This window comes from Aphelocoma coerulescens, chromosome 2, assembly GCF_041296385.1.
Source record: "Aphelocoma coerulescens isolate FSJ_1873_10779 chromosome 2, UR_Acoe_1.0, whole genome shotgun sequence".
Taxonomy (NCBI): domain Eukaryota; kingdom Metazoa; phylum Chordata; class Aves; order Passeriformes; family Corvidae; genus Aphelocoma; species Aphelocoma coerulescens.
Genome location: NC_091015.1, coordinates 19,312,693 through 19,339,494, shown reverse-complemented (window position 1 = coordinate 19,339,494; position 26,802 = coordinate 19,312,693). Strand labels below are relative to the sequence as shown.

Genomic DNA, 26,802 nt, shown 5'->3' with positions numbered 1-26,802 from the left:
GCTTTTTTGTTAATACAGATTAGCAGTAGGCATAACTCAAATGCCTCTCCACTTCTCCTCTGCTCTGGAGCCAAGTATCACTGAAATGGAGCAGCTTTGCTGCTACACATGGATTTTGACAGCTTCATCCCTATCTATGCACGCAGCAATGGGGAGGCACCACCTCTCATATTCACATCCCAGAGGAAGAATGTGCATTAGCTTAGAAGATATATTGAATCAGAAAAGTCCAATGTCCCCTCTTCACTCAGAACTGCTCAGTACTAGAGCAGACCTTGCAGATTTCTTAGTAAAGAGCTACTTCTAGGCACCTGCAGCTTTACACTGCCAGTCCTTATGAATTAGGCAACAGGAACACTAGTCCACAACTGAAGGTGTCTAAGCATCCACGTTCCACATTCATCCCAAAAGCTTTACAAATCCTTGATACATATCTCTGCACACAGTTATTTTATACCAAGGTAATAACATCTGACACATTTGGCACCAAGATACTGCTCCTTTTCTGTGCCACTGGTGTTTTATCAGTTGTGTGTTTGGTGCATTCAAATGAGGAGATGCTCCAGACTGCTCCTCTGAGCCAGTGTGTTTAAGTCCTTCAAGACTCGTGTGTACAGATGCTCATGAGGAAACTTCCGTCAAGCCTAAGACTTAATTCTTAAAATGCCAGATTCTGTCAGCTCTACACCTGTTCCCCGGAGAAAGACCAGACATAGTTCAGCACTCCTGCCCTGCTCTGTGAGGGCAAAAAACTGCCATAATTCTGGCACCCCCGGACCAAGGGATGAGGGAGGTCTTGTCTTTATTTTCTTTCCTGTTTACATAGAACAACACCACCTTCTTGTCCATCCCATTTTAGTTATCCTTAGTTTCCCTTCCACAACTGCCAACTCTCAGTATAATCAGGTCCCCATTAAAGAGCAGCAACCAGACCTATTGCTATAAGAAAACAAGAAAAAAATGCTCACCCAGAACTGGATCTTCAAATAGAGTCTGAAGCATCAGCTACAGCATCCTCTCAGACAAGGTCAGGATTTTGTTCTTCCAAAAGGATGCAACACAGCTAGAAACTGGACCAAAACCTTCCTGCCAGACCTGAGAAGAGAACTAGGAGGTAGCATTTCATCCACAAAAACTGATTTCAGAACATTTCCAAAGCAATGTTTATTCCCTTTTCTGGCCTCTTCAGGTTTAAGATTTGCTAATCAAAACATTTGCCACCATTTAACTATGACAACATTTTTTGGAACACAAATATTTAGAAAGTATGTTTCTTTTCCACAAAATCTCTGGATTTCTTAAACTTTTATCTGAAATGATATGCTGGTTTTAGTGCTCTGAAAGAAGCCCTTTGATTTTCATGTCTTCTGGGAATACTGAAAATAAAGTTGCTTTTGATAATGAATGTTCTGTAGATTTCAAAGCTACAATAGATTTACATCTGTGCAACTGAAAGCCAAATATAGCTTTCCATTTGTCATTACTTACTGAGCTCATGAATGGCCCAGCTAATGTGATCCATGATTTATGACACAAAATACTGTTGTACCTAGCCAAATATTCAGAAATCTTTGAAGTTATTGCTGGGCTGAGCAAAGGGCAGGAACATTTCATCCAAACCCAGATACAGAAATTAATCTAATTCTCTGCCAAAAGGAAGAAAATAAATGCATTATTTTCATCTTTCCTAGTAATGGGTGCTTTTCCATCACCTTCAAGCTTGCAAGTTAGCTGTGGCCATGTGAATGAGTTCCTCCATGAAATATGCTTTTGCATTATTTACCACCCTCCACAAATCACCTCCTGAAAGGGCAGTGTCTGTGAATCAAACCAAAGAATGTTCCCTCAATCTGCTCTGTTCAGCTACATTCCTACACGGCCAGGGTAACTCTTAAGCAAGCTTCTCCTTGCCCTGGATGCCCCGGCAGTTTGTAGCAGCGGGAAGTTGTGGAACAAAACATAAATGGTCCCAGCAACTTTCAGTGTAACATTGTCATCCCTCTAGGTACAGCACCCTGGAACAGACTCCATCATCTGACGGCATGGAAATGGTCCTCTAGGAGTTGCTTAAAAAACATCTGTGGTCTCTCATTCTCCATTTTTGATTCTCTGGAGGGGGAAACATATTAATAATTATTAATAATGAGAAAAATACATTATTATTAAGGCTCTCTGCCTTAATTTGACGTCTTCATTAGGGTGTGAGTTCATCCATATTTGTCTTAGTCCACTAGCAGAAATTTAAGGAGAATATATACAAAAGAGGTCAATAATTCTTTGTTCTGTGTTCAGTTCTGTGTTGCGCCCCTCTCTTGAAAAAAAAGAAAGTGTGAATACCAAGTCTGTACAAACTTGATTCCATTCTATGTTGCCAATTTGTGCTTTTATGGGTCAATAATATGATTGGTACAAACTGATATGGATGTTTAGCAGAAATGTATGAAAATCCCTTCATTCCCATTCTACTGGATCCTTCTCTGTGCTCTTTTGCATTAGGTAGTGTTTTTTCCTGCCAGTCTGACTGTTTGCTATTCAGAGCAGACCTCTCTCTGGGGATTTGTTTTGAAGGTGTTGTTCTGGGCAGCCAGAAACAACTAGGTTCTCTTGAGCTCCTGATGGTTTATATGTTACTTCAAGAAATTCTGTGACATCTTTGCTCCTAAAAAGGATTAGGTTAAAAAAATATTTTTGGAGGAGGAAGTCACTATTCTTTTTGTTATTACAAAGTAGAAAACAAGCACCACTCTTTAAATAAAAAAACTTTTTCATTCTTATAACTTAAAATTTTTTTTTTAAATTTGTAAGACATAAATTCTGTCAGTTTTCAAATCTCAAAAAATAATCTTTTCTATAAATATTATAAAGGAGCATAAATTGAACTTTCTTTTGGCTGAGTCCTTAGTATAAAGTGCAAATGTTGTAAATCAATTTATCAGGGTGAACTAAACATGGTTAATCATAACCTGAAAGACTGGACTCATATTATTAAAATCTAATAAACAAGAATTCTTTCCTACCCTCATTCGTGCAATTTTCTATGAAGCAGAAAGAAAAGCCATTTTCATACAGTTCTCATTCTTCACTCTCCCAATCTCTTCTTAAAAAGCTTATTAGTATTTCAGTCCTTGGAAATCTAAGAGGAGATTTATTCCAGGAAAAGATAAGTTGCCCCCAGGTATATGCACCTAATTTCCACAGGTTTTTAGAAAACCCACAGGTAGTCTGACCATATCAGTGAACTGCCACATCCCTTAGACAGAACCATCCTTTTAAAGAGCTTTACCATGTTGTTAACTTCTCAAAAGTGGGGAGGTTTGTTCTTTTTGATTTAGTGTGGTCTTTTTCAAATCACCTTTGATTTCCCTGCCCTATGAACGATCTCAAGAGGGGTGTCTGGTGTGAAGCTGAGGATCTAGATATGGAGGACTTGCATAGTCTTTTTACATATGACCTATCATGGGCTCCTCAGTCTGTACAAGTTTGTAGGTGCATTTTGTTCTGTGTACCTGTAGCTGATGCCACCTCCCTACGTAGTATTTGAGTGAATGAACAAGAAATAGACCCATTATTCTCAGAGATACTATGGTCTCAAGACTCTCAGGAGTCTCAAACCTCCACTGTAGTGGAGAAGCAGGTGGACTCAGAACCCTGCAGGGTAATCAGTCAAATGACTGTGAGCCAAGGGTCTGTTAAAGATGAAGACTGGAAGCAGGCCTGAGAAGATTCCTCCTCCTCAGAATTTGACAAGTAGGACTGGAACCTTTTACAACAGGTGTGAAGTTCTGGAACTAGAAGGCCAGATAGCTGATGAGGTGGGTGAAGATCCTTCTGGGATAGTGGGGCCTCCTGAAACAGCACCACCTGTATCCCGCACCACGCCCTCCTTTGTTAAGAGGAAAAGAAGGGTAGTTGTAATAGGAGACTGCTGTCTAAGGGGCATGGAGGGCCTGGTTTGCACACCAGAACCAACTCACAAAAAAGCCTGCTGTCTCTAGGGGCTTGGGTAAAGGACATTAATGGAAAACTCTCCAGTTTAGTAAGGCCCCTTACAAAGCCAGGCTGGCCAGTGATGAGTGATGGGATGCTGTGTCAAAACTTGAGGAAAGGAGCACTAATAGGATTTCCCAATGTGCCTCAGGAGGTGTTGGCTACAATGTACCACACCTGAAATGTTTCCACACAATGCCCCCAGCATGAGGGACAAACAAGGGGAACTCCAGGCTTTGGCCCAGTCCCAGAGATTTGACATTGCTGGCATGAGGCATAAGTGAAACCTGGTGGGATGAGTCCTGTGCCTGGAGTGCCTTGTTGGATGGTTACAGGCTCTTCAGGAGGGACGGGCACGGCAGGAGAGGTGCAGGGGTGGCACTGTATGTAATAGAAGGGGTAGAATGGATGGAGCTCACCGCTGGCAATGGTGCAGTTGAGAGCCTCTGGATAAGAATCAAGGGACAAACAAATAATGCAGATGCCATCGTGGGAGTCTACAGACCTCCTGGCCAGGACAATGATGAATTAATCTTTGAGGAACTAAGGGGCTCTTCCAAGTCAACTGACCTTGTCCTTATGGGAGACTTCAGCTTGCCAGAAATTAACTGGGAACATAACACAGCTGTACAACCCAAGCAAGAAGATTCCTAAAAAACTTGGATCACAACGTTACGGAACAGGTCCTAAGGGAGCCAGCTAGGAAAAATGCCCTCCTTGATCTTCTGCTTGTCAAAAGTTTGGATCTCACAAGTGAAGTGGAGATTGGTGGCAGTCTTGGCCACAGCAACCACAAAGAGATCGAGTTTAAAATCTTGTTAAGAGGAGGAAAGGTGCCAAAATCTGAACTCTGCATCTGAGGAGAGCAGACTTCAGGCTGCTCAGGGAACTAGTAAGCAAGGTCCCTTGGAAAAAAACTTTTTACAGATGCTGGCATCTGTAATCAAATCAGTGTTGGTCACTTTTTAACCACCACCTCATAAGGGAACAGGAGCAGGAAATTCCCAAATCAAGCAGGGAAGAGGAGGGGCAAACACTGATCTCTTCTCTCTGATGACCACTAATAGAACCCAAGGGAATGGCCTGAAGGTGTGTCAGGGGAGGTTTAGGTTGGATATTACAAAAAAGGTTCTTCCTCCAGAGGGTGGTCGGACACTGGAACAGCTCCCCAGGGAAGAGGTCACAGCACCAAGCCTGACAGAGTTCATGAAGCATTTGGACAATGTTCTCAGGCACATGGTGTAGCTCCTGGGGACAGTGCTGTGCAGGGCCAGGAGCTGGACTCAGTGATCCTTGTGGGTCCCTTCCAACTCAGCATATTCTGCGTGACTCTTTGTGTGAAGGTTGCTGAAGGATTCATTGCAGTTTGTCCATGGAAATCAGCACAGATTAGCTACTGGAGCCACTCACTTTAACAAATTCTATTTACTGCCTGAGAGAATTCTCTTGCCTCCCACCAAAGTTCTTCAGAAATGTACTTTTCACATGTTTTCAATCTGTCAAGCACACTTTTCAGAGCTTTAAGATGCGAAACACCCACTCCTATCCTATCCCACTTTCTTTGTTCTCTAACAAGTAAAAGTCCTTGAAAACAGTTGCAAGGACTTAGCAGGTCAACTTCCTTCTCATCCTGAGCTGAAATAACCTCTTCTTATCTGGAGAAATAGGAAATACACACCTCTTCAGAGGACTTTGCTTTGTATTTTCATTTGCTATAACTTCTAGAATAACTTTCTACATGGATGGACCTGCAACAGCCACCTGGTCTTCTAGAGGGAGAAGTTTTAGACACTTTTTTATTGAACTCATGTACATTGGGATTTTTTTCCCCTTCCCTGGTCAAATAGAAGTAATTTTTCAGAGACCTCCCCATTTCCACTCTACTTATAGGCAAACCAGAGTTCAGAGAGGTTGACACATGCCATTAGACCCAGTCCAATCTAGAAATAAAAAAATATTTCACTGTGATGCAACAGCAAGAAAGAAGTCTGACATTCTAACCTAAGCATATATACTGCTTTCTTTCTCAAGGAATAAAGTATTTGGTACAAAAGTTCATCAAAAAAAAAGATTTCAGAGGGAGGGGAAGGATATAGCATATTATATATTCTATGTTATGTCTACTATGTGTTCCTGCTTGGCATAGTCCTGACAAAATAAATTACACTGAGAGATTACAGCACCTAGGAGAATTCACCCAGGTGTGGAACCACAGCAAACTGCTCCAGGGATGCACTTTAAATGTATTAGATTTCTCTTTACAAAAAGATTATTTTCTTCTTTTATTATTAATTGTAGCATTATGTCCTTTCCCAAAGTGATATTTTGGCCATATGCTGTCCCTCTTTTATATCAATTTTGCTACCTCCTGTGACAGCAGCCAATGTGTCTTGCAGCAAATGCTAAATTTGTTATGCCAGAAGGCATGAAAAATACGACACAATGAGTACTTACATGCTACCAGATAACAAAATTATTTTATTTAAAACATTATTTTACACTGTAACACTTCTTTGCAAAACGACTTTTTCACAAAATTTGCCAATGTTTTCTACCACAAGGAACTTTCTTAAATTTTAACAGCTCTATTTTCAAATGGAGCAGACTTAACCTTTCCTTTTCCTGCACACCACTAGAGCAGCACAAGCTCTCTCCTTCTTGTCCTGGCCATTCCTTTCTGCCTCCCTCCTGTGCACTCCCAGAGTGTCCCTGGCATGACACTGGCCCTCATAAAAGAATGACAGGGGCTGCAGAGCTGTGGAGAGCATGGGCACTGGGACTTCTCCCTCTGGGTGCCAGCTCGGCTATTGGATTCATTTTGCTTTAAAGGAAAACCAAAGCTTCCATCACTCTTCTGAGAGATTAAAGAGATTAGATTTGAAGGAGGTACTGTGCTGAGCCCAGTGCTCTTGAAGCCTCAGACACCTGTGGATGTCACAGAGGAGCTTGGCACTTCTCTTCCCAGGACAGCAAAGGAGAGTAGGGCATGGATCTAACCTAAAGCTTCCAGTCATCGACATAGACGTGGATCTCTGATGGGCACTTGGGCTTTGGGGGAGTCACTCAGAGAACTGCAGCTCTTTCAAACCAAAGTACCTACTGGTGCAAGCACTCAGTAAATCACAAAAAAAAATCATTGTGGAATCAGTAACAAGGAGAAAGGAGATTAACTAGAAACATGGAAAATTATTTGAGTGTTAAGAGATAACGAACTCAGCAGGGCCTGACAAAATGTCCCCCTGTGAGTACTCACAGCAGTAGCTAGAGCAGTCTCAGAAGTATTAGCACTGATATCCAAATATGCTTAGAAGACAATGAGATCCCAAAGGACTGGAAGAGGACAAAGAGAAAATCCTTCTCAAAGAGGAAAAAGGTCTATCTAAGAAATTAGAGACTGTTCAACCTAACTTCAGTACCCCAAAGAATAGTGGAATAAATTATAAAGTAATCTATCAATTTGTTAACACAAGAGGGTAATAAGAATCATTTAACATGTATTTTCAAAAAAAATGCGCTCAACACAACTTCCTTCTTTGATAAAATTATTGGCTAAGTGGATGAGTGGGAAGCATGAAAATATCTTGTCTTTATTATGGCTTTTGACAGTGACCAACAAGATACTCTCATAATCAAACAAGAGAAATATATTCTAGATAAAATTGCTGTAGAGAAGGTTGAATAAAGAATAGTTCAAAGTCTGTTTTCTACCAAAAGGAGATGAACAGATTCTTAGAGAGATATGTCCTACATCTTAAAGTCTTCAATATTTCCATTAAGATGAAATATTATACAGAGAATATATTGGGGAAAAAAACAGATAACACAAAATAGATAACTCTCTGGATAAGAAACATAAAATAAAAAAATTATCTTAACAACTTTGACAAATCATCAGAGAGAAAGAAGCTGATATCTACTGTGTTACTTATGATGTAAATCACATGAGCAGGGAAAACACCAAATGTATAAATACAAAATATGGAGTAAAAAGTTAAAAAATACATCAGGAAAGGATTAGAAATATACTGCAAATCACACTGCCACTTCAAAAAAAAAAAAAAAAAAAGCAAAATATCTTTCCAGCCTATAGAAAAGGTGCTTAATCATTTTAGTATATCTGGGACTATATGTCTATTACATATATTGAGCAATTCCTCTATTGCTGAACACTGCACACAAACACAGAATATTCATAGGAAAGCTAAAAATATAAAATATTTCAGACATTCTGGAAAACATGAAGTAATGGGGGTGATTCATCAACAAGCAAAGAAATAGGCTGTGGATTCCATTTTCACATCACTAAAAAGTTGATATGAAACCCACAGGGGTACATTATTTGCTATGGAACTGGCAAAGAAAAATTTACTATAGATTGAAAAACATCAGCATTTGTGTATATTTGGAGGAATTTTAGAATCCTTGAAATCATTTTGATCAGAGGTTTTGGATAAAGGAAACCTATCCTCATGTCAGGGATGACTTTGTAACCAAACCTCACTAAAAATACATGTATGGTAAATTGAAAAGGTGACATTGGCTCCCACTAAGTTTTCTGGAGATCACACCACCATTGAAACTGCTCCACAAACTGATCTTCTCTAGCTCTGTGGTCACCCACCCTTCAATTCCTCACACCCAGGTCTTTCTAGTAAAATCTAATAGTAAAATATTTCTTTACCTTCCTTCTAAAGATCAAGTGGGCATGAAGGTTAACACTATTATTCCCAACAGTTTCTCTAGTGGAAAACACAAGTGTTTGTTCTGTGTCATTCAAACAGGGAGAATTTCAGTTTTCTCACCTAAAGTAATGGGCATCTTTTTAAAAAATTTTTGGAAGACACTAAAAATGTCTTTTGCAAATTTGGAAAATCAGGGAAAGTAGTTTAAAAGCAGCAAAATTAAAGAGAGCTGTTCATAGGCACCTTGCTGCTGTTAAATAGTTTGAATAATTCTTTGGGATAATCTCCTGAAATGGAAGATATGTCAAGACAATTTAAGAGCTCTCCTCTGTAATTTGAAGTATTCCTTATTTCAAAAGCTAGAGTACATTTAAGGATATATTTCAGACTCCCTAACTCCAGTGGAATCAGAAGTCTTTATTTACTTCCTAAATGCATTAAATTCTCTTCTAAATTGGAGCCTCTGCATGTCTCTGCAGCCCTCTGTAACCCAAGGGTTTTCACCAGATACACATCCCAAAACAGTGAAACAGCTGGAACATTTCAATGTGTTACAAGAAACTTAATTTTAAAAAGATATTTAGGTAAGGTTAAATTTGTAGTCCTTTAGGACTAGCGCCAACACAGAACTCCAAGTCCATTCTGCTTTACACCCCTTCTTGTCATAAAGAATGGTGAAAAATGGGGAGGGGGGAGAACCACTGGTTGGAATATGGTCCAGAGAGAGGCAAAACATTTCAATCTTTGGGATATTTTAGTGTATATAGAGACCAATGTTCTGGTTCCTTCCAACCAGCCAGAAGATCCCCTGATGAGGAGAACCCTGCTGAGATGTAGCCACTGGCATTTACAGGATGATGTTACAAGGGAGAAATGATGGTTCTGTAGCAAAATATTAAAGACCTTTTTGGGTTCTGACATCTGAAGACATATAGGCAAAGGTGGAAAATTATCTGTTCTAGCACTGGGCAGCTGCACAGGGTGCCTGTGAGCCCAGCTTTGTGCTGTGTCACTCATCCTGAACAGAGGAAAGGGTCCCTGCAGCCATCCTGGCCTTGGATCTGGAACAAGCTGGCTCTCTGACTCCAGAATAGGCCCCAGGCGTGACATCATGTTTATAGAGATGATCAAGAAATCAGTTTCTAGGTTCACCATCTTATCTGGCAATGCTTCATGTCACGCCAAGATCAGTTGGTGATTTCTGAATGATCCTAAATAGAAGAAAATTGGGTTGTATACAAAGCAAATAGGAGCAAAACACAAGACTCAGGACTTACCTGCAACTTCTAATACACTTCGTTTCAATACCCATTTAAACAATGAAATGTCCACGCCAAAGGCCTTCTTCACACAAAGGTTCAATGAAAATAGTATTTGAAGGAAGTGCTGATGCAGTGTTTTTGTTTTGAAGTGGAATCCAGCTGTGCCCAATATATGGAATCCTGGGATATCTTAAATTTTACAGTATTTCTAAAGGGCTGAATGACACTACTCCTATGAATCAAGACTATTTTAAAGTATTTAAATTAAATCCATTCACAAATATTTTCTGAAAATAAATAGTTTAAGATATGTGTCTATACTATTCACACTACAAGGAAATAAAGGAGGGACAGTAATTATCAAGGAGAAACTTTAACTAGATTAGTGAGGGGAAGATACTATTGTTCCCAGGTATGTTAGACACCAAGGTATGTGTTATTATCTCTTAGTGGGCCACTTCCTGCCAAGTGACAATGGATTGGCTTCTCATGAAGGAAAGGGGATAGTACTGACACTGAATTTCAAAAGAATGTTATTGTGACAGCATTGTATACACACACAAATTATGAAATCAGACAACCACTCAGCATATGGGTGAATTCATGGTCCAAGGAAGCTTAGCTCAGGAGGAGCTTCCAGTTCCCAGATTCTGATGTTCCCTTAAAAAGCAACACAATGGAAACTTTGCAAACACCCCTGCACTAAAAAACAGAACAAACTTCAGCTATTACCATGCTAGCTGGGGATGTTTGTCACAGCAATATCTGTAAAAGGAGACATTTCCCAAAGCTTTACTAAATTTTGTACTGGATTATTAAAACAAAGCCCTTTTCCATTGAGGAAACAGGTTATTTGGGATTTTTTTTTTTTTCAGTGTACTTCTACCAATAATACTGTCCAGTTCCCTCTCTATAGACTTGCTCCTGCCCCTCTCCAGCCCTTGGGAGAGGAAATCTGCATTTATTCAAAGGATCTTCACAAGCCTTTTTTTTAAAAGACATCTTTGATCAGAAGTCACCCTCAGGTATATATAGAAATTAAGTCCCTGGAGTGCTACAAACCTTTCTGGTATCCTTCCTTGCAGGAAATTGAAAGAAAGAATTCAAAGATCTCTTTGTAGACATTCATCTTTATGCTGTGCAGTAAAGATATGAGTGAGCAATGAAATAAATCTCTCATAGGTTTCCTGTGCTTAAAGCTTGTAGAACAAGTATGAAATCAAATGATGAACACTATCTATCTGATTAGTTCCTTTCCTTGCATAACAATTACAGGCGACAGCTTTGAAACTATGTCCTTGGGAAAAGACACAACTTTGACTTTCAGATGGTTGTTATGTAAGGCTGAAAAAGTTATTCAGTAGAAAGTGTCATTCCCTTAGAACTTTGCAGCAATTTAAATCCGTTTTAGTTCCAGTAACTTACTGGAAAGTAAGATGCACTTTTACCAAGTGAAATATCTCACACAGAAAAGGGAGAGATTCAGGCTCAAAGAAAGAATAATGTACAACACAAACTTTATGGTGCGAAAAAATGTACTGAGTCATGAGTGGAAGGACATATGAAAATAACACCTGCCTGACTTTTTCCACATCCTGATGTCTTCTGCTTTGAATTTGGAACCAAGAGGCATTGAAAGCAAGAGTGTTTTTACAGAGCCAAGATCTGTGATGCAGACCAAATCCACACATTTTTCTGACATCTTGCAATTTTACTAATACTTAAAGGAGAAGTTTGGTCCCTCATAAGGAAAAAAATGCTTGCTCTCTCTGGTATTAAAGTTGTGAAGATACTCAAGCTAGACCTTGCTGAAGCAGAGTTCCCAAAATGAAACATTAAAGATAATTTCAAACTTTTCTTTGAAAATAGAAATGCTCATTGTACTCTCTTTTCACTCTGTGAAGAAGACAAAAAACTGTGTATCTCTTATTGCAATTATTAACAAAAACCTTGCAGAATCAGGAAACAGACTTTTCAGATAAGTCTTATTTGGTGTCTGTCATAATGGAAATCCCATTTCCAGCACACCATAGTGTCTAGTCATCCCACACTACTGTTTAGAGCAATTCTGTGTACTGGAACTGATAACACACACTTTAGAAATAGCTCTTTAAGAATGGCCAGATACAGCAGAATCAAATGTGGCACATCACATGTATTACCTCATCAGAAGGCCGGCATAACATATTCCTGATCTTTACGTTTCAGGTGATCTGAGAAACAATGTGAGTTACATGTTCAAGCTGCTTTTTATTTTCTCCTAAATAGATTTATGAGACTATAATAATAACTTGGTTTTAGACAAAATCCATTACATAACTGTTTCCCAGTGCTAGATAGCTTTTAGGTCCTTTAAAAGATCTGTCCTGTTCTTATGTATTCTTTGTCAATCATACATTTTCCTGGTTTACTTAAATGCTAAGCCCATTGCTGCAATACTCAAGAGATGGCTCCTTTCCAGCAACTTGCCAGGTAAATTTTGCATATGTAATATTATCTGTGGCTTTGACACAGCAATATTTCCCTGCTTCATTTGAGCATGTTTCTGTGCTCAGTTCAGCTTGCAGACTTAATGCATCATCTTCTGGCATCCATATGCAAATACAGATCAGAAACACTTTCCAAAACATTAATATGAAAAAGGAAAAGCTTATTATGCAGATGTATTAAGAGGCCTACACAGTCACTGACCCTGTAAGCCTCAGGATACAACCCAGTGGTTTCCTCCAATCTGTGGAGCATTCCCCTGCTACCAGCAAGTTTGTAAGAAAGACTGAAAACCCAGAGACCTACCTACTTCCACCCTTCCTTTTCTTCAAGTGTCAAACTTCCCTGACAACATGTTCCCACAAGATGTTATTAAGTACAAGGAGGCTTTTGAGTAGAAATAAGTGATTGCAACACTTGGCTGAGAAAGGAAAAAACATAATTTGAAAATTTTAGTGAAATAGATGAGCCTGACTGATCAAACAAACTTGCATTACTCTTATTCTTTCAAGTTTCAGCCTACCTCATACATGTGTTGTCACCATTATCTCTTCTTGCACTGCACACAAAATCAGGTAAAGGCATGGTTTCTTTTTAGTATTGTTATATTTTATCATAATGCCACTGCCACAATGTACAGTAGTACATACAACTGCATGTTCTTTTTATAGAAATCAGAGGATTTTTGACCAACTGCAAGGAATTACTTTAATACACATGGACACACAGGTATGCATGCATTCACCTGTGACTTATCCCACTTTGAGTTCCACAAATCAGGCACAACATAACATAAAACAGGCAACAAAATTAAGATATGCAGAAATGCTCCCTCTTGGCATCACTGTGACTTTCTTGTTGTAATTTATCAGAAATCTGAGAACAGTAACAAGGGTTTGTTACTATGGCAACTATAGGGGCACAAACTAAGTGTTCATTAGCCCTGTGTTCAGTCACCCACATATCACCTGCTGTGGGAGTTAGAAGACTATTGCTTCAAGGGTTCAGGTCTCCAAGCACAGGCAAGTCCACAGACAATGTCTGAATGAACATGGTGTGCCTGTAACTCCAAGACTGGATATTCTCTGTCCAGTACTGTCATGACAAAAAGTGTTTGCAGTATTTCAGAGTTCTCTGTGCCTCACTACTGTTCATTTTCAGCACTCTCCTTTCAGTGTCTTTCAGTGAGACCATACCCCAGTCTTCATTTTTATATGATCATCTGAACAAAAATAAACTGAGGATTTTTTTCCTTCGGATTTGTATTCCTTAAGAAGCAATATAAAATTTTAATTGTGATTTTGAACATGGCATGCTCACTTTGAGCCCATCTGTTCTTTCCCCTCCCAGACACAGCTGTGACTCTGGAGCCACATGTTGCTTGAGCACAGAAAAACCAATGAGCTTCACTGCTCACACATGAAGGGTGAGTCTAAGCAGCATAAAGCTGTGTCAGGGAGAGATACCAAAGCAAACTTGTAATAGATTAACATGAGTATTGAAAACAGCATTGCCTGCATATTCCCTGCTGTATTATTTATAGCCAACACTGTTGTACTGCTTTCAGGACTCAAGCCAGCATCTGAGAGCTGCTATCTGCACATGCAACTGTGCTGAATTACTGTGCCCAGCTCAGCTGCCTCAGTGGAGTCTAATCCCATAGAGACAGCAACTTGAATGCCAGCTAATTATATGCAAAGATGAAGTTTCTCTGCATCACCCATTTTCACTGATTAATACTCTGGTCTTAAAGCCCTGAGCACTTTCAACTCTCTACTTCCACAGTAGCTGCAGAATAGGCAGGCTGCCCAGCAGCCTGGTGAGTGGCTCAGCAGATCCCCAGTTCTTTGCAGAGATAGTTTGTATGAACTGTGGTTTTCCAGATTTCATCAGCACAGCCACAATTTTCTCCATCGTTTCATCCCAGTATCAGCATTATCTCATCCTTCAAGAAATTACTGTCCACCCTGTGTGCAGTGGTTTTCAAGCTGTAGTATTACATAACAAGGGGTTTGAGATCAGCTGTAAGAACTTCAAAGACTTTCTACATCAAGGCAATCTGAATTTTTTTCCACAACAGAGACAGTTGTCCCTTGTAGTATTTTTCCTATGATAGGGCTTGCAACAGGAAAAGGCCCTGTGCATAATGGTAGTAAACTGCTTTATTGGCATAAGGACCCTACAGAATTAATTCTTTGTAAATTTGCTGTCAAGGCAGTAACAGAGATCTCAAAACTAGATCACCAATAATCAAATGAGATTTTCCACTGAACCACAGAAAATCTGCTCAGTTCCTTAGCAGATCTCATGACGTGTAAAAAGCAACCCAGGATCTGGAATCACTCTAATCTGCTGTTGTCAATATACTATGTAGATATAATATCTGTAGAGTATATTGCTGTGTGTTCACCCAGAAAAAAAGCACCCACTCTTTCTGCTTCATGGCATATTATAAACACAAACTTGCTTATCATCCTCTTGGCTCTGGTATCTTTTGGGACATTTTTTTACTAAGTAATCTCTCCATAAGTGCAGTATATGCTGTAAAAACCCAGTAAATCAGATGCAAACTTACCAGAACTGAGTTAGGCAATGTTTGTGACAGGACTATTTTCTCAGTTCACAATCTTGTTTTGATTAGCAAGTTTTCATTGTGCCTATGGAATTCTCTTTCTGGGAGGGCAAGAACAAGTGACTGTGGCTTATTTCAAATGCATTAGTTAAAGCTTATAACAAGCTCTTAAGGAGAAAAAGCAATGTAAAAAGAGAAAGTAGAATCTTCATATTACAAAAGAATTGTTCACAGCATTACAGTTCCTGCTGTATCAACATTTTTACAGTAAATGACTGTCAAGGGTTTGTAATTCAGTCGTGACATTTCTTTCTGCCCTGAGACAGTATCCTAGGAAAATGGCTTTTCGATTTATCTGAATTCTTAAACAAAAACACACATTTCATATGTGTTTTCTGCTCAGCTCACTGTGAAAGCCATTGTAAAATAAAAACAATATTAAAAATTGATGTACTTAAAATCTACTCAACAGTTTGATGACACATACTTTAGTCATCTATACAAAAATAGAGGAAGTCCATTATTTTATGTCCCCTTGAAAAGTAAGATTTGCATAAAAATAGAATTTGTCAGAGATTTTGGTCTGGCATTGTCACTGCAATATAAGAAAGATATTAAGCTATTAAAAAGTGTCCAAAGGAGGGGCATGAGGATGGTGAAGGGCCTTGAGGGGAAGCTGTGTGAGAAGTGCCTGAGGTCACTTGGTCTGTTCAACCTGGAGAAGAGGAGATTGAGGGGAGACCTCATGGCAATCTACAACTTCCTCATAAGGGGAAGAAGAGGGTCAGGCACTGATCTCTTCTCTGTGGTGACCAGTGATAGGACTAGTGGAAATGGCCTGAAGTTGTGTCAGGGGAGGTTTAGGTTGGATATTAGAAAAAGGTTTTTTTCCAGGGGAGTGGTTGAACACTGGAACAGCTCCCCAGGCAACTGGTCACAGCATTAAACCTGATGAATTCTCCAGAGTTCAGGCACATGGTGTGATTCTTGGGGATGGTGCTGTGCAGGGCTGAGTTGGACTCAGTGATCCTTGTGGGTCCCTTCCAACTCAGCATATTCTGTGATTCTCTGATATATCAGAACCATTTTACCCTACCTGGGAAAATTATTAATTACTGTAAAAGTTAATAGTCAGGTTAGCTATAGGTTAGCAATCAGCATGTGGCAGGTGTGCCAGCAGGAGCTTCACCTGAGCCATGAGTGGTGCCTCTTGCACCAGAGCCCGTCACTGCCAGGTGTAATGCACATTGGTGGCTGCATTACACCTGCTTGTAACATGGCTAGAGACAGTCAGTCATTTTCATTATAATCAACAACAAATTGTTTGTAAGTTAATGTAATACATTTCTGGCACAGTGACTACCTCCTGGAGGCAATTTCACATTTTCTTCATTGTGGTGCTCTGAAATTCATCTTTTCATAGTCGCACTGGTTTCCAAAAGCAAGCAAAACTGCGATTGTTTAATTCAAAAAATGCGTTTGCACTCATTACCCTTTGCTATTTTAGTTAGGGAGTGAAATAGAAATTAAGATTTGCACTTTGATTCAGAGAACAGCTGATTTTTTTCACTTTTAGAAGGCAATCACTTTCAGACTGGTTGTTTCAAGATGCATATCCACCCTGTGCTGGACAGTATTAAGCTGTCCTTCTAAGGTTATTTTGAACTTTTTCATCTTGTCATATTGTACCGAATTAATATTAAAAAAAACATAATTTAAAAGTATTACACTTAATAGAGAGAATAAATTTAGGAGGACCTAATAGAGTTGTATATTTTAAATATTTCTTCCACTGTCACTAAGACTTCCTTATTCACAGCCTTCATTTGGATACTGAGACACAAGGCTAGAGTCAAAACTTTTTATAAAAGAGTAATTTGGGTTTTACACATATTGATATGCACTCCAGGCAAACATCTCTCTGATCATAGCCAGGGCCAGCTAAACACAAAACACTCTGGTGAAGGACCTGAGCAGGGCATCCTGGCATTAGAGCTGCTCAGCCAAGTGCCAAACCTCCACCCCAGCAGCACCCCTTATTCTGGCCTTTCACTCAGCAACTTGCACTGTGGCTCAGGTCCCACAGACACCCTGCACATGGACCCCATGGAGCTGTGCCTTTGGAATGGCAGCTCTTTATCCACTCCTGGCCCAGAGTTTGGGTGAACATTGCATACACTACATACACAGTAAATCCAGGGTGGCAGGGAAATGCATGTGTCGAAGGTATTTCTACTGTGCTTTTAAGTTATTATGCTTTGGCTCCTCATTGAATCTGGCTGACTTCTCAGAGAAGCTCACCAGGAGAATTTGTTCAGCTTCCTCTGCTTGCCCTGCTGCAGGGACAATAGCTTCCAGGCAGCCACAAAAATCTTTCAAAACAACACAACGATTTTTGCTTTGGCCATCTGTCCATGGATTCAGATTAAAGTGCTTTTAGAGAAAATAATTCTTTGCCTTTTTTTTATTATTATTCATTCCACATTGCCTCTCCTGAGCCAGAGATAACATGATAGGTCAGATTTCTCGTACATCTCCTACAGTTTCAAAACCAAAAAACACTCTCTGTAAGCCATCAAAAAAAAAAGCTGTAATCCTTAAACTAACAGTGTAATTATAAATCCATATCCCACAAAAATGTTCCCTACTAGCTACCACTGTCAATAGTAAATAATTTACATGGAGAGGCTCTAATGGTAAACACTCCACTTAAAAACTCTTCACAGCAGACAGCAGGATAACAGTGTAATTCAAACCTAGAATTGAGAAATCTTTTACTCTCATGCAATTTCCCCACTGACAAACCACAAACAAAATTCCACGGGACTTCCTGCAGGAGGAAATGCACTCAGTGGAACAGAGGTGTAAGGGCCCAGGCAAGATGCTTAAGTGCAAATATATTACAGGCTGCTAAATTGAGCTCTGTCTAGTGCTGTACTACATAATGCTTCCTGGAATAAATCTGGGAAAAGTTTTATGATTGAGAAGACCCCTTCTCTCACATCAGGGATTACATATAAGTTTCTGGCATGTTTTTTCTGGGGAGAAGTGCTGCAAGGAATTCATCCCTGTTCTGTCACGCTCCAACTCCCCAAAGAGCAAGGCAGGAGCCCTGTGCTGAGCCTGATGAAGACTTGGCAGGCACCAGCCCTGCACGTCTGACTGAACTTTGCCTCATCTGGCAGGGTACACAAGGACAGAAGAAGGGCTGAAAAGCAATGGAAATTGGATGGAAAGACCTGTTTTTAAGGGGTAACAGGAAAAACAAATAAATTCAAAAGTAAAGCTGCTTGCAAATACCTTGTATTTAGTGATGGCCAGTTGTCCAGTCCTGTCACAGTGATGCCACCCTCCAGTTAAGTGGTTTCCAGTGCTTGCAGTCCAGCTGTCCTCCCAGTGCACCAGGTTAGGACAAAATCATAATTACCCTGTGGAAGAGGAAAAACTAACTGTGATTCTTATACCCTTAAATAAGCAGGAGGCATTTGGTATTCAGTGCTGGAAAAAGTGAGGACCTGTCTGCCTTGAATTAAAACTTTGCTTCCAAACCCTCTTTTATTGTAAGCTTTGGCATCGTCACTCTTTTCTATTTGAAAGAACCCCTATTATAGAAGACACATGAGAAAAAAATTCAAATGTAAATAGAGCACATTGAACAAGCTTAAGGCAATAACAAACAAAAAATATTCTTTAAAAGGCACAAAATGTCACCTATAAAGTAATTTGTTACATTGCCTGAGTCTCACCAGGCATATGTATCACACTGTTCTTTCATTACTGTTCTTCAAATGAAGTTGTACAATCAGCAGAAATCCATTAAGGAGACAAAGTATTCCTATGCTGAATAACTTGCTTGCTTTTCTTGCTTGTCTGTAAACTGTAGCTTTTTATCCTTCTTTTCTCCTTTCCTAAACACTGATACAACACAATCAAATTTCATACAAGTAAAACTTATTAAAATGAGAGTAGAAGAAATTTTTAATTTTCTAATTTCATATTCCTACAAAAAAAACCCATATCTGCAACAGGGAAATTGAGTAATATGTATTATTTGCCTCATACTTGGACCCATGAAATATAGATTATTTCCTGTTACTTAGTCCTTCCTGCCCAAACCTAATGTTATTAAATTCACTGTTATGCTGTGATATTTGTAAGGAACAATAAAAAAAAGCTTAACTGCTTTAATGTGTCTTATGAGTATATAATAAATCTAATCTGACAGGTAGAATATTTAAAACTTTACTAATTTCAAGCTGAGAAAAAACATAAGAGAGGAGGATGAGAGTCATCTGTGTGTGCACTGTTAATGCACTAATGGAAAATTATATATGTAAAATGATGGGGGAGGAATGGCACAGTGATTTACTCAGTATTTTCTAGGGGAATTTAACATACACCCCAAAAATGGATATCAACTAGAAAGACAGACAATATGTAGAAGCATACTTGTATTTACTAACTCTTCAAGTTGCTTATAATGGAGAAATCAAGAATTGAAACATATGGCTTTTCATGGCACATTTGTGTTTGCATGCTGTGATTCAGTCCTCAGATGCAATTCTGGATTTAAATACAAGCTTCCACCCTCTTCTTCCAAGGGGTGTCTGTCTTGTTCTGTGCACAGGATGAGGAGAACCCTAAGAATAAATGCTGTGAATATGAGTATTATCCATAGCAGAGTCTTTCAAGCTTGCATGTTTGCTTGCTTACTTTTTTTTTTTTTTTTTTTTTTTTTTTTAATAACCAGAACCAGGCAACCATTCTGAGACAAAACCAAGTCTGACCCACTGGTTTTTTTGATGGGTTTTTTTGGGGGGTGGGGGAAGGCACCTTACTAACAGTGGACATTGTTTCAATTTTTTTTACAATTTTTTGGCCTCTTTTAATCTATCTGGGTGAATGAATTCACATTGTTAAAGAAGAGTTGCAGTCACTTCCTGACTAGCTTTCTGGTTGAGAGACACTGATCTTCTTTTCTCACATGCTGCAAATGTTTCTACTGAAGCTTTTAAATGTAAATACTCAGATTTTGCCCATTTAAGCAGTTTCCCCTGGCAACAAAAGAAAATCACTCCTCCAGTTTCTACCTTGAAGGACAAGTAAATGCCTCTCATTTAAACACCTTTACTGTAAACAAACAGTATTTTCTGCCCATCTTTTTTTGTTTGTTTTCTAAAATGATTGGGTTGGTTTTGATTATTTTTTCAAGCTATAATGCAAACTGGACTCTACAATATATGTTCTGTGGGAAAGCATCCAAGTCCTGACCACAAGCAGTTAAGCATGTAGCTTATCTGCATCAACCTGAGTTTCCCCAGTACCAGGAAAAATCCCCTCTTAAAGAGAGTACATGACAACTTTCATGAGAAAAAAAAAGTATTGCAAGAAAAATTCATCTTTGATTTGCAACTGCTAAGGTGTTTCAAGTATGTTTCTAAAGCTGATAGCAGACAGAAGGCAAAGAGCTATAGTAGCTGGATACAATCATCATGGGCAACATACTCAAATACACTGAGATGAAAAATGTTATATTTTCTTACTTTTTCCTAATGACAATTTTCAGGTGGAGAGAACTCCCATGTATGTTTCCTCAGCTGCAGAGCAGTAGTGCCTACTTGGGTAGAGCAGAAGACAGCACTGAAGCACAGTTTTTGGATCCATAACTTTGAAGCTTGTTAATACTTTTCTCACTATAATTCATTTCTATGATAGCACTCAGCTCTAGCTCATGCACAGCAGTTTTGAAGCAGAACTCATATGATAGTAATAATCATTAGGCAAACATCACCCACAGGCAGAGGTGGTGAGTGACGCTGTGGTGGAAGGGAGAGCATCCTGGGTATTGAACTTCGTTTTTTCCCCACATTGCTTCTATGTGGAACAAAGCTTCTAGTGAAATTCCACTAATAGTTCTTTCCTTTGGTCTCCCTTAAACAGTATGAACTATTTCTTTGACAAGCATGAAAGATAAAATTTATTACAGCATATATTTTCATGACATTCTTGGAAGTAGACCATAGTTTTATATTCAGTTCTTCTGAATAGTGAGCAAAAAATATTTCCTTAAAATGAAAAATACACAGTCACAGGGGAAAAAAGAAAGATGATGTTTAGAACAAGTGCTGGCAGTACAGCTGCCTCACATTCATCCATCTTTAGTCAGTATAAGAATGCATTGAGCACGTTGAGCTAAGGTAAAGTGCTCTGAGATGGAAAGGAATTGTTGGCTTATTCTTTTTTGTAGGCTGAAAGGCATTGCATTTGGAAACATGAAAGTGTGGAGATGGGTATTTTTCTGCTTGAGAAAGAACTTAATCAAGAAGACTTGTGATTTGGAGATGAAATAAAAAGATATGTCCTGATTTACCACGCTAAAATGAGATAGGAAAAGGACTGCCTACCTAGAAATACGAGTAGTTCAACATTTAAGATGAACTCCATGCTAAGATCTGGCAAATGGCTTCAAGAAATAGGAATACAAAAAATAATTACAAATATAAAAATCTATTATCTGTTCAGCTCTTTTGGTCATGCCTTTTTCCACACCTGAAATCTCCACAATCTGAAGATATTAGAGATTTGTTTAACACCATAGCTCAAATATCTCCATTGTTCTTGTACAGGCTTGAAGCCAACGTGAGCTTCATCAGCCCTAGGATTCAATGAGAAAATGGTGATTTACATCCCTGGGGGCTCATATTTCTGTCTGAGATTTCTGAGACTGAAATATATGCACAAGAGCTGTACAGTGGCTAGACAGTGAGTTCATCATTGTGTGATGTCTCAGACTTGCCATGCACATGCTGAAGCAAAGGTCATCATCACCCTCTGCAGAGCATGTGAAACAGGGCTGATGGGAGCCAGGCATCTAAACCCATTTTTCACCCACAAAATGGTGGGTGTGTGGATTGCTACAGGTTTGTTTCACTTCTTCCCATCTTAATCCTCAAGGCAGATGGGCTTTAGTTCACCATCACAAATTACCTGGCCTGTTCTGACAGACAGGTTTTGAAAAGAGTAGTCATCAGCATATGTAGTGTCAGCTCATTTTCTTGCTCTGCCACAATTGTTGCCCTTTCAAAATTAAATCTGGATATATTTTCCCTTGTGAAAATGTCTTTGTTACAATTTGAACTTCAGACAACTATCAGCCTTAGATATTCCCTAAACCAGGTGAAAAGCATGTTAACTGAATTGAGACACTCCAATCCTGCACCCTCCACCACCTGCTTGAAACTGGAACAGGTCCCTTTTGCTGGATGAAAGACAATGTGGGAATGCAAATGAGAAAATTCAGTAAAACAACTTCTGATTGCCGTCTCTCAGCACCTTGCACACTAGGATGACGTTATGCAATTCTGTGTATAATAAACTTTCAGGCACATATTTGACTTGTTTCAGAGAGGAACACTCTATTCTGGACTCATCAACAATAGAAGAAAATAATTCCATTTATTGATCAGTTCCAGTCTACAAACAGAATTTATATGTCATCAGAACTCTTTTAGCTTTTAACTTGAAGAAATTTACCAAATATAAGACTATTTTCATAATGTATTGACTTTGGTAGGAAATCTGGCTTAAGGAACCTCTAAGGGATTTTCGCTTTCCCACTTTTCTTCACTTACTTTGCTTCTCTGATGACATTTATCACACCCCCACAGATGGACAAACAGAATGGTTTGCAGAGAGCACACAGTAAAGAAGCTCACTAAATGATCTTGGTTAAAAATAATCCACAGGGAAAAAAAAAAAAAAAAAAAGGGCATCACTTACAAGTTCTCATTTCCTCTTTTCCAGGCTTGAAAAGGCACATAAAAACACAACCCTTTACAAAAGAACAATTTTCTCATCCGATATATCTTCAATGTATACAATGTGATTTCTCCCATCTCCAGGCTGTGCCGTGTCCCAGATCCTTTTATTTTCATCTAGGGCATTTACTCCAAAGGTCCACACATATGCATTACTTTCTTGGGTGCCAGTGTGGATGCCCCAGCCTGGAGCACCATCTCTATCCATACTGCACATGCTTAGGATGCTGCACAGCCAACCATGGACATCAAGGTCTCACATGAACAGGACATCCATGGGCATGACGCACTCTTACCTTCTCATAATTGAGCACTCCTTAAATTTACACTTCTTATCTGCACCAAACAACCCATAATCTCACAGGATGGGTGAGAACAGTATTCCTATGCCCTCATGGTGAATGCAGTCCTATAATAACAAGGAAAACAACAGCTGGAATGACCACCACAATTCCTGATCCATAAGAAAATAAAAAGCGAGGAAAAAAAGATATATGTATTTACATAAAAACCTTTCTCAATGGGTCCAGCAGTTACTGCAGGATTGTTATAAAACATAAAGAGCAGTCATTCTTAGAGCATTAAAGATGTAATGATGATGATCTTTCACATCACTATTTTTTTTAAAAATACAAAATCAGCACACCCTTTGCCACATATTTGACAGGCTTTTCCACTGTAAGCAGGCTCAGTGGAGATATCCCTTTCCCTCACTGCAAACTCATAACTAACCATGATATGACATATATATATGATTATTATAGCCATCATTTCTACCCTTTCACTTCCAAAACTATCACTGCCAAATACAGCAGATTTTTATATATAGCAGGGAAGATTATGGCAGGGAAGATTAAAAAATTGACCTTCAACCATAAAGTGTTCTTATTAACCTTTTTCTACAGATGAAGTGGCATCTTTTTGTGAACATGTAGATTCAGCAGTGCCATAACTCATAAGAGCCATTGGGGACAATTAGCATTATTGAATCTTCATCAGATTCTGATAGACTTAATTACAGACTCTAGACAGTTTGGACTTGATTTGGATCTCAAGATTTACATTCACAAATCAACATAACCCATCAAGAAATTCCTTTTTTTTCCCAGAGGAATTTTTAGTTGGGACCCATTGTGAGTTACCATAAAAGCATTTTTAATTCTACAGAAGAGAAGCCACAGGAAATCCTCAGGCTCATTTATTTTAGTGAGACAACAGTTTAATACAGAAAATAAACACTCAGTATTAGAGGGGCACCAAAATTAAATACATCAGATTAGATCTCAAATTGTCAAAAATATGTATTTCTAAAAATAATTTGAATTTGAATTGTCCCTTATCCAGCTGATTATATGGTGTTTCTGTGAGTTTCCATATCAATGCAGAATAAGATCACAGCAACCTTCTTTGTAGGGCAAGTACATAGATATTTTTGTACCACTGACAGTTGAAATTTCTTTCACTTACCATGTAAAAAAATGCAAAAAATAACAAATAAGAAAAATAAAATAGAATTACTTTCTTCTTCTTTCGTATCAGATTTACATACTTTCTTTGCCTATTAATATAGTAAATAAATACTTCAGACAATGTAAATTGTGAACTGCAACAACATAGCTCTTCCCAAGTCTGAGAAGAGATAGCTACTTTTCCAAGTAGATCAGTTGGAATCAATTTACCCATTAATTGCTTCATTTTCTCTTCCCAATCCTGAGATTGATTTTCTATTCCAGACACTAGAAGTTGTCTCAAGTCTGCTGGTAGCAAATGCTGTCAATCTCGATTTCCTTATTTATCCCAGTCAGTGAGTCTCAGTAAAAGATACCACAGTGAAAGGCTTTTTGTGCAAGAGTTTTCCCCAAATAGATCTCAAGACATGGAAGAACTCAGTACCTCAAACTCCCGTTGTTACCAGCATATTCGCAGTAGCCATCTCTGAACTATTTTTCCAAAATGAAAAAATTCCCATTTGAAGAGAACTGCAGTTTACTGGACAGAAACCTGTCAGTTCAGGGAATTAGGTGCAACTGGCATGCTATTAGTCGTTTCTTACTTTCTTTGTGCTTCAGGGCTTTTTTCTGCCTACGCTTTACATACTAGAGACCTTCTTTTTCAAGAAGTTAACAAATGAGGAGGTGGTTTTTCTACTGTACACAGCTCAACAGGAGTCTGGCTATGTTACTCTAATTGGCTCTCTAGCAAAGAACAGAATATGCACAAACATTCAGAAGACTTTAATTCCATTAAACAAGAAGTAAAAATGCAACTGCCCATCCACCAACCAACTCCACCCCATTCCCCAAGAAGAAGATACATAGATAATTGCAGTTTTACTGTGGCTTGAAGTATATTGTGGTTTTCTGACTAATCATATTAAAGTTTTAAGTGACTTTGTCTTTCTCCTGGAGACACAACAACTTTGCATTCTTAGTTTCCTACTGAAATTCCCACTCTTCATACATATTTTGTGGTGATGCTTTATGAAGAAAATGGGAATTATTTATGAAACTTTGTTAAAATCCAGGCCACTTGACAGCCAGGAGAAGCTTTGCCACTGACTTTCAGAAAACTAGCACTTTATCCTGAATATTTCTAGATTGAAGTACAGCTTTTATATGAGACTTCAGGGAAATTTCCTACAGTACAAACCTGTTTGAAGAACTGGGATCCAGGGAACATCAGGCAAGCTCATGGGCTCTAGCTACCCAAAAAATGCAATTTTTCCCAGAAAATGTCTTTTTCTTTGGATGATTGTAGGCCTGCTATTTACCAAGTGTATAGTTAATCCTTAGTTTGTAAAGGAACTTTTATATCTAGCTGCTTTAAAACTCATAATTAACAACATAATCCACAGAGGAAATTTATTTTGTACAAATGTATATTCAATTTATTTTAAAAATTCATTTCCATAAAACTATATTCCTTCATTTTAATGAGGAAAAAGTACATCTTGGTCTGGCTAAGAATTAGTTTGAAAGGAGTCTGTGTAGCATTTTTTTTTAATGTACAAAACATTATAGTTTCTACTGTGACTAATGCTTTGCAAGTCTTCCTTTTAACAGATTCCATGCTTTCATTTGAACATTAACAGACAGTATTTTATTTCATCTTCTAAACTGCATTTAACAGGCTTGATAACTAATAAAACTAATTAAAAGTTTTTCCTTAATTTCTCCTCAGTTAAAGCATTTTTCCTCCAGTGCTATTCTTTAATTAAGTTTCTTATTCAACCATAAGTGGAGGTTTGAAACTCACCTACTCTATCTCCAGGTATACCTCTTAAGAGAGCTGGAAAGTCAGAATAAAACCCAACTCAATTTATCTCAGCCTTTCAAAAGTCAAGCTCTTCTATTCAGTGGAGAAGACAATTCAGTACCCACAGGGGAAAATTGCCATCAGAGACATAGCTATTTCTTGTAATTATCTATAGCAAGAGTTCAAAATTATTGCACTCCTATGTCAAAAATATGCTAAACTTAACCAGGATGCAGTTCACCAGAACCCTGAAAGAAATCCTGCCATGTTAGAAAAGGTTTACCTTTCTCAAGTGCTGAGGGAATGGGAGAAGAGGAGCAGGGAGGAAGCTACATCCCCACCAAGAAACAGCAGGCAATGTTAAGCCCTCCAGTTCCATGTGTTGGGGAAGCACTGGTGCCAATTCACACCTGTCCTCTCCCACCTGTGAGTGCATCAGCCCCCGGCACAGTGTGGGGTGCCTGGGCTGCACAGCAAGTGCCCTCCTGAGGGCTTTGCAGCTGATGGGGAACGTGGGATACTTCAGTTGGCTAAGAGAGAGTGTGCTCTCACTGAACTGGGTAAACCACAAGGTGGTCAATAATTTTTTAAACTGTATCATTTGTACAGAAGCATTTAACTATTGACCCATTATCTTCTGCTATTGATTGGAAGTTCTGTGGTGCATGAGTGGTTCCATAATTTTTTTTTTTTTTAGTTTGTATGGTACTTATCAAAATTGATACAACTTATAATACCTT

The 26,802-nt window shown here is 38.8% G+C and overlaps 1 long non-coding RNA gene across 3 annotated transcripts; it reads right to left on the bottom strand.

Annotated features, from left to right (window-relative positions):
• Nucleotides 1-2,020: 2,020 nt before the first annotated feature.
• LOC138105636 (uncharacterized) lies at nt 2,021-26,421 on the bottom strand. 3 transcript variants are annotated; one of them, XR_011148585.1, is made up of 4 exons: nt 26,346-26,421; nt 23,104-23,216; nt 18,291-18,418; nt 2,021-2,109 (listed from the first exon to the last, which is right to left on the bottom strand). It is a non-coding gene; the product is annotated as an uncharacterized lncRNA (long non-coding RNA). The 3 variants fall into 3 exon arrangements; XR_011148583.1 differs by lacking the exon at nt 2,021-2,109 and adding an exon at nt 7,939-9,880; XR_011148584.1 differs by lacking the exon at nt 2,021-2,109 and adding an exon at nt 17,459-18,198.
• Between the last annotated feature and the right edge of the window lie 381 nt (nt 26,422-26,802).